At 36.8% G+C, this 9,395-nt stretch overlaps 1 pseudogene; it reads left to right on the top strand.

Moving 5' to 3' along the window:
• The first annotated feature begins 1,211 nt into the window (after positions 1-1,211).
• LOC101720358 (RNA-binding motif protein, X chromosome-like) lies at positions 1,212-2,582 on the top strand (annotated as a pseudogene).
• The last annotated feature ends 6,813 nt before the right edge of the window (positions 2,583-9,395 follow it).

Below are 9,395 nucleotides of genomic sequence, written 5' to 3'. Positions count from 1 at the left end.
AACAGCTCTCCATGTGACAGGAATCCAGGAAAAAGCAGGGGTAGCAATCTTATTCTCAGACAAAGAAGATTTCAAAGCTAAACTAATTATGAGAGACAAAGATGGTCACTACACCCTTGTCTTCCAAGAGGAAGACATGACAATTCTAAATATATATGCATCAAATATGAATGCCACAAACTATACAAAACAAATATTAATGGACATGAAAAACCAAATAAACACTAATACAATTGTAGTGGGGGACCTCAATACCCCACTATCACAAATAGACAGATCATCTAGACAAAAAATTAACTACAAAATTCAAGAATTGAATCAAGCTATTGAACAAATGGACTTAATAGATATTTATAGAGTGTTCCACCCCACAAAATCAGAATACACATTCTTTTCAGCTGCACGTGGTTCATTCTCCAAAGTAGACCAAATGTTAGCTCATAGGACATGTCTAAGTCAATGTAAAAGAATTGAAATTACCCCGTGTATATTATGAGACCACAGTGCAATAAAATTGGGATCAATAACATAAGAAACTCCAAACCTCCCACGAACAACTGGAAATTGAATAACACCCTCCTGAACAACCAATGGGTCACAGAGGAAATTAAAGAAGAAATTAGACAATTTCTGCAAGTAAATGATAATGCCAGTACAACATACAGGAATCTATGGGACACAATGAAAGCAGTTCTACGTGGGAAATTCACAGCAGTGAATGTCCATATTAGGAAAACAGAAAGAACTCAGATAAATAACCTAATGCAGAACCTCAAACTACTAGAAAAAGAAGAGAATAAGAAACCCAAAACTCACACAAGAGAGGAAACTATAAAGGTCAAAGCAGAAATCAATGCAATGGAGACTAAGAGAATGATATCAAAAATTAATGAATCAAAGAGTTGGTTTTCTGAAAGAATAAATAAAATTGATAAACCTTTAGCCAACCTTATCAAAAGAGGTAAGAAAATGCTCAAATCCATGCAATTAAGAATGAAAAACATGAAATCACAATAGATAAAGCAGAAATCCAGAGGATCATCAATACCTACTTTGAGAACCTCTACTCTAATAAATGGAAAACACAGAAGAAATGGACAGACTCCTAGATACATATGAATTACCAAAGTTAAATGAAGAAGATATAGAAATTCTAAACACCCCAATCACAATGAGTGAAATTGAAAATGTAATAAAAGGTTGTGCAGTACTGCTAGTGGCTCCTCACTTCTGTGCCCCTACCTGGTAACTGTCACTTGTCTCTGGCTGCGTGGTCAGCCCTTATCCACGAGCTCGTAGGAGGTTGAGACCGTCGCTACCTTTCTGACTCACCAGGAAGAAAAAAATGGTTGAAGCAGATCGCCCAGGAAAGCTCTTTATTGGTGGGCTTAATACAGAAACAAATGAGAAAGCCCTTGAAGCAGTATTTGGGAAGTATGGATGAATCGTGGAAGTACTCTTGATGAAAGACCGAGAAACCAATAAATCAAGAGGATTTGCCTTTGTTACATTTGAAAGCCCAGTAGATGCTAAGGATGCAGCTCAGGACATGAATGGAAAGTCCTTAAATGGAAAAGCCATCAAGGTGGAACAAGCCACCAAACCATCATTTGAAGGTGGTAGACTCAGGCCACCTCCACCTCCAAGAAGCAGAGGCCCTCCCAGAGGTCTTAGAGGAGGAAGAGGAGGAAGTGGAGGAAATAGGGGACCTCCCTCATATGGAGGGCACATGGATGATGGTGGATATTCCATGAATTTTAACATGAGTTCTTCCAGAGGACCCCTTCCAGTGAAAAGAGGACCACCACCCAGAAGTGAGGGTCCTCCTCCTAAAAGATCGGCCCCTTCAGGACCAGTTCGCAGCAGCAGTGGAATGAGAGGAAGAGCCCCTGTATCACGTGGAAGAGATAGTTACAGAGGCCCACCTTGAAGGGAACCCTTGCCCTCTCCTAGAGATGTTTATTTGTCTCCAAGAGACTATGGATATTCCACTAAAGACAGCTATTTTAGCAGAGATTACCCAAATTCTCATGATACATGAGATTATACCCCACCACCAAGAGATTACACTTACCGTGATTATGGTCATTCCAGTTCACGTGATGACTATCCATCAAGAGGCTATAGTGATAGAGATGGTTATGGTCGGGATCGTGACTATTCAGACCACCCAGTGGAGGTTCCTACAGAGATTTATATGAGAGTTATGGTAACTCACGTAGTGCTCCACCTACATGAGGGCCCCCGCCATCTTATGGTGGAAGAAGTCGCTATGATGATTACAGCAGCTCACGAGACGGATATGGTGGAAGTCGAGACAGTTACTCAAGCAGCAGAAGTGATCTCTACTCAAGTGGTGGCGATCGGGTTGGCAGACAAGAACGAGGGCTTCCCCCTTCTATGGAAAGGGGGTACCCTCCTCCACATGATTCCTACAGCAGTTCAAGCCGTGGAGCACCAAGAGGTGGTGGCCGTGGAGGAAGCCGATCTGATAGAGGGGGAGGCAGAAGCAGATACTAGAAACAAACAAAACTTTGGACCAAAATGCCCATTCAAAGAAACAAACAAAAAGTGGAAACTATTCTATCATAGCTACCCAAGGACTACTGAAAGGAAAATTGTGTTACTTTTTTAAAATTTCCTGTTAAGTCCCCCTTCATAATTTTTATGTTCTTGTGAGGAAAGAAAAGTAAAACATGTTTAAGTTTGATTTTATGACTTGCTCTCAACAAGCAAATGTTTATAAGTGTGTAAGGGTTGACTTCTACTAGTGTTGTAATTTTCCAAGTAAAAGTCCCTAAAGGCCACCTCCTTAATTTTCCCAGTAAATAAAGCAAGCAATTCTAAGATCTTCCAGAAACATCTAGCCATCTAGATGTACATTGATCTCCATTGAGAGATGAACCATTCTGCCTGTACAGACAAGCTAGCTATTAGAGGGTGGTCAGGTACACTCAGGATTTCAGGGTATCTTCCAACTGAAATCTCCATGTTCTCAGTATGGAAAAGCCTGAGATCAGATACCTATGTAAGGAAAGTGCTATTCGCCCAGTAAACCCACAAAAGCAAATGGATAATGCTGGCCATAATTTGCCTTTCTGACATTTCCTTGGGAATCTGCAAGAACCTCCCCTTCCCCTTCCCCTAGTAAGACCATTTAAGTGTGTGTTAAACAACTACAGAATACTAAATATAAAGTTTGGCCAAAACCAACCATGAAGCTGCAAACGATGCTTGCTCCTACTGTTTCAAATTTTTGCAACTCTGTAGTGTCTCACTTTTAAAGGAACAGCTTGATTGCAAAGGAGAAATAGATAAGCAATGAAGTTATCTCCAACTTCCTAAAGGTTTATGACTTCTAAAAAGTGAATCTATCAGCATTCCACATCAGATTTAAAGCATCAAATGCCTGTGAAACAGCAAAGATGGTTGAGGACTATGGTCATTGTGGTCATGGAGTGCTGATTTATTCACAGTAGATAAAGCTGGCATCAAGAAATAAAAATGCTAAGAGTTGTTGAAGCAGAAGAATGCTGGCTGTCAATAAAGCACAACAGTTGCATAAGCAGTGTTCATCAGAATTGGTTTGGCACAGGCAGTAGGTTTTGCCTTCCAGGGTTTTTGTGAATCTGAGGAAGGCATCAGTGTTGATTAACACTCTTAATTAGCGAGTGGTAGTTACTTAAAATTGACCAAATGGAGAAAGGGAGAGAAATTGGTAAGTGGAGAGATACTCAGGAAGTTCTTGTGGCTATTAGTGTAGATTTATAGCTTTGGCTTTCATTTTATTTAGCTAAAGTCATGGAAGCAACTCTGCACTTTGGAAAAAATACCACCGAAAGCAGAAAGTTGAATTAAGGTCTGTGGGGATAAGCACTTGCCTAGCATGTGTGTAGCCCTGGATTTGGTCACCCAACACCACAAAAAAAGTTGAATCAAAAAATGACAGCTATAAGTAGTAACTCTTTACCCAGTAGTGTCTGATTTTCAGTAAGTGGAACATTTTTTATTAGCTTATCAGAGAAAATGGTTTTCAACAAAACTAAGGAGAAATATCAAGAAACAAAAAATAACTTGAAACATTGCTAAGATGATACAAAGTACACTTGAAACTGGGAACATTGGCTACTTGATTGCTATATTGGTAATTTTATTTTATTATCCTCAGCTCCCAGTTTTGAAATCCTAATACTTTATTGCTTGGGAGACCAGAGCCAGTAATACAAATGATAATGTTCTCAAGGGAACACTTGTTGTTCAGTTAGAGGAACCAACTCAATTTTTGAGGACCCCCCCCATAATATAGTTACTATCATGCTTAACATTTGTGATTGACAAAATAATTCAAAACTTTTAAGCCTCGTTGGTTTACACTCCTAATCACTGACCATGAGGATACTGACCAAAATTAAGTAGTTGTACTTGAATACAGATCTTAGTTCAAGTCTTCCATAATCTAATTATTTAGTGCTTCTGTGAGGGCTTTTTGGCCCTTGAGATTTTCTTTAGATTTCTAAGATACTGTAGAATAGAGACTAATTGTAGTATGAATGCTAAATTCAAAAAAGTATGCTTAAATGACTAGGTGCCTTTTTGGCAAACTGTTTACAGACCCATTAATTTTGCTGCCACTGAGAAAAGAATTGGTCTTGATTCATCTGGCTTTATACTGGCTGTAAAAGAAATGGAATGCTAAAATGTCTTCCAAAATGTCTTCCTTGTTTGACTGGTAATTAAACAGAACTCTTAGGTATTATAGATCATGTCTTTTGGAATGTTTTTATACTGAATTTTAATAAAACTTTAACATACGAAAATGTAATAAAAAATTTACCAACAAAGAAAAGCCCGGGTCCTGATGGATTCACTGCTGAATTCTACAAGACATTTAAAGAAGAACTAACATCATTATTCTTTAAACTCATCAAGGAAATTGAAAGGGAAGCAAGGCTTCCAAATTCATTCCTAGAAGCAAGTGTTACTTTGATTCCAAAACCAGGGAAAGACACAACCCAAAAAGAGAACTACAGACCAATTTCCCTAATGAACATAGATGCAAAAATCCTCAACAAGATACTGGAAAACAGAATACGGAGGGTCATCAAGAAGATCATACGTGCTGACCAAGTCAGATTTGTTCCAAGGATACAAAGATGGTTCAATATTCGTAAATCAATAAATGTAATACTCTACATTAACAGAGTCAAGGACAAAAACCATATGATCATCTCAATAGATGCAGAAAAGGCATCCGACAAAACCCAACACCCATTCATGATAAAAACCCTACAGAAAATTGGAATAGAAGGTCTTTATCTCAACCTGATTAAGGCTATCTATGAAAAACCAACAGCCAACATCATACTAAATGGTCAAAAACTGAAAACTTTCACGTTAAAATCAGGAACAAGACAAGGATGACCACTATCACCACTCCTGTTTAATATCATTCTAGAAACATTAGCCACAGCAATTGGAAAAGAGAAAGAAATAAAAGAAATAAAGATAGGAAAGGAAGAAGTTAGACTGTCATTATTTGCTGATGATATGATACTTTACATAGAAGACCCAAAAAACTCTACCAAAAGACTTCTAGACTTAATTGACAGATTTAGTAGAGTAGCTGGATATAAGGTCAACACTCAAAAAACAATAGCCTTCTTATACACAGATAGCAGACTCACTGAGAGAGAAATTAGGGAAACCATTCCTTTTACAATAGCATCCAATAAAATGAAAGATCTAGGAATCAACCTAACAAAGGAAGCAAAAGACCTCTACACTGAAAACTACAGCAATCTGAAAAAGGAGATCGAGAAGGATATAAGAAAATGGAAAGATATCCCTTGTTCCTGGGTAGGAAGAATCAATATAGTGAAAATGGCCATTTTCCAAAACTAATATATAGATTTAATATATTGCCAATTGAAATTCCAACAATATACTTCACAGAACTAGAGAAAATAATCCAAAAATTCATTTGGAACCAGAAGAGACCTAGAATAGCAAAAGCAATTCTGGGCAACAGAGACATGGCTGGAGGTATCACAATACCAAACTTGAAGCTATACTACAAAGCTACTGTGATAAAAACAGAATGGTACTGGCAAAGAAACAGACCTGAGGATCAGTGGAATAGACTAGAAGACACAGAAACAACTTCAGACACACTCAGCCAACTCATCTTTGACAAAGGAGCCAACCATCCTCATTGTAGAAAAGATAGCCTATTTAATAAATGGTGTTGGAAAAACTGGATTTCAATCTGCCAGAGATTAAAACTAGGCCCATATCTATCACCATGCACTAAACTAAGATTGGGGTGGATTAAAGATCTAAATAAAGACAGAAACACTAAACTTGCTGGAAGATAAGTTAGGTAGAACTCTTGAAGATATTGGCATCGGAAAAGCTTAATGAACAAAACCCCAGTAGCACGGGAACTAGCAGAAAGAATCAACAACTGGGATTTCATCTTATGAAAAAGCTTCTGCACTGCAAGAGAAACCACCAACAGAGCTAAGAGACAACCTTCAACATGGGAAAAAAAATTTTAGCAGTTCTAACTTAGACAAAGGGTTACTATCTAGTATATGTAAAGAACTGAAAAAAATCAGACCTCCCAAATTTAAAGACCCAATTCAAAAATGGGCATCTGAAATGAACAGACATTTCTCACACAAAGAATTAAAAGCAGCAAATAACCATATGAAAAAATGTTCAACATCACTGGTCAGTTGAGAGATGCAGATGAAAACAACCCTGAGGTTCCACCTCACCCCAGAAAGAGTGGCTGCTATCAAGAAATCAACCAATAACAAATGCTGGCACATGTGTGGAGAGAAAGGAATCCTTCTCCATTGTTGGTGGGAGTGCAGACTGGTGCAACCGCTATGGAAATCAGTATGGAGATACCTCAAAGAACTAGGGCTGGAGGTCCCATTTGACCCAGCTATTCCCCTGCTGAGTATTTTCCCAAAAGAATTAAAAGAATCATACCACTGCGATATATGTGCACCCATGTTTATAGAGGCACAGTTTGTATTAGCTAAAGCTTGGAAACAACCCAAGTGCCCATAAACTGGATAAAGAAGATGTGTTTTTTTTAATAAAATAGAGTACTACTCAGCTGTAAAGAAGTAGAAACTAGAGTCATTTATAGTTAAATGGATGCATATTGAGGCCATACTCCTAAGTGAAATAAATAGGACTCACATGTGTAAATACCGAATAGTTTCTCTAGTGTGAGAAACTCAAAGTGTAAATAAGGATTAAAAGTATTAAAATGAATAATTGATTTTTTGAAATAGGAAAAGGTCCAAAGGGGTAGGGGTGGTGGGAGGAGATGGGGAAAGGAAAGAATGTAAAGGAAATAATATGAGAAAAGAAAAAAAAATGGAACCATAGTCTATGTAAATAGGGAAGGGTGCAGGGTTGAAGGGTACACAGGTAATAGGGAAAAAATAAGAACCAAGGTACACTATGTTTTGTTTTTTGTTTTTGGTACCAGGGATCAAACTCTGGTCCCTGCGCTTGGACAGCAGGCAGTGGAAACCACTGAGCTAAATCCCCAGCCCTAAGGTACATTATGTACAGGCACAAGCACCCAATGATAAATGTAGAAGTATTGTATATCTAAAATGTACCAATAAAAGAATTTAAGCAAAAGGAAAAAAAGAAATAGTATAATAACAAAAACTGGCAAGGGTGCAGGGCAAAAGGAACTCTTTTACATTGTGTGGGAATGCAAACTAATACAACCACTGTGGAAATCATTATAGAAATTTCTCAAGAAACTAAAAATATAAATTCCACTGAGCCCATCTGTTCTCTTCTTGATATCTTTCTAAAACAGTTAAAGAGATCATATTATAGTGATACCTGCTTTCCCATGTTTATAGCAGCACAACTCATAGTAGCTAAATCTTGGAAGTGGCCTATATATCCATCAATAGATGATTGGATTAAAAAAAGTGGTATTTATATATAATGGAGTACTACTCAACCATAAGAAGGACAAACTTGAGTCATTTGTAGGAAAATTGATGCATCTTGAGATCATGATGCTTAGTGAAATAAATCAGACACAGAACATTAAATATCACATGGTTTCTCTTGTATAAGAAACATAAAGTATAATTCATATTGAGAGCAAAATAAAACATATATAAGAGGAGATAGGAAAACAGATGTTTGCAAATTGGAAAAGGATGTAGAGTTGGAGGCAAGGGGAGAAAAAAAAGTAATAAAGAGAATTAAGAAGAAATGTGAATAGATGAATATATTCATTATGTATCACAAACATCCACAAATAATAGGAATCTTGAAGACTAAATATATAAAATTTTGACATGAATATCTTTTGCTCTAAGATCAAGTAAAAGACAAGGATGTCTGCTCTTACCACTTTATTTTCAAATATTATTAGATGCTCTAGACAGAGCAATATATGAAGAGAAAGAAATAAAAAGGTATCAAAAGTGTAAATAAAAAGTTGAATTTGTTCACCATCCTTTCATGATGGCAGATTATAAGCTAAATATCATAAATCCATAGTAATCAAAACAGCACAGTACTGGTATAAAAATATGTACACTGATCAATAGAACACAAATGAGAGCTTCTCGCATCTATGAATTTCCAGGGAATTATTTTAGACAAAGGTACCAATAACACACAATGGAGAAGGGATATACTTTTCAGAAATTAATTTTGGGAAAACTGAACTTTAGCATATAGAATAATGAAGTCAGACTCTTAGTCACACCATATTAAAGATGAACTCAGAATGAATCACATACTTAAAACTAAAACCTAAAGCTATAAAACCCACTGAAATGGGTTCCTTAAATGTTCCTTAACCTTGTGCTGCAGGCAGTGATTTTTGGTTGTGATCATAAAAGCAAAAGCCAAAAAATAAGTAGAGAAATTGGATTACGTTAAACTAAAAAGCTTCTTAATAGCAAAGGAAACAATCAACTGAGTAGACTTACAACCTAAAGAATAGGAAAAAATGTTTACAACTATATCTCTAATATTGCATTAATATCCAAAATTCATAATAAACTGAAACAAATCTGTTTTTAAAGTGGGAAAGAATAGAAGCAGACATTTCTCAAAAGAAAACAGAAATGCCCACAATATATCAGGAAATGCTCAACCTATCACAAGTGAAATGCTAATCAAAACCACAACGAAGGACTAAGGATGTAGCTTAGTGGTAAAACACATACTTAGAAGCATGATATCCATAGTTTGATCCTCATTACCACAAAAAAAGAAAAGAAATCATAAGAGAGCACTTATCACCTGTTGGAATGGCCATTATGAAGAAATCAATAGGTAACAAGTGCTGTAGAGGATGTAGACTAAAGAAGATCATTGCACACAATGGT

Source organism: Heterocephalus glaber, unplaced genomic scaffold, assembly GCF_053883595.1.
Source record: "Heterocephalus glaber isolate CG9 unplaced genomic scaffold, H.glaber_assembly_v1.0 deba00001497, whole genome shotgun sequence".
In the NCBI taxonomy this organism is placed as follows: Eukaryota; Metazoa; Chordata; class Mammalia; order Rodentia; family Bathyergidae; genus Heterocephalus; species Heterocephalus glaber.
Note: the sequence above shows the minus strand (reverse complement) of the source record. Positions and strands in the feature narration are given on the sequence as shown.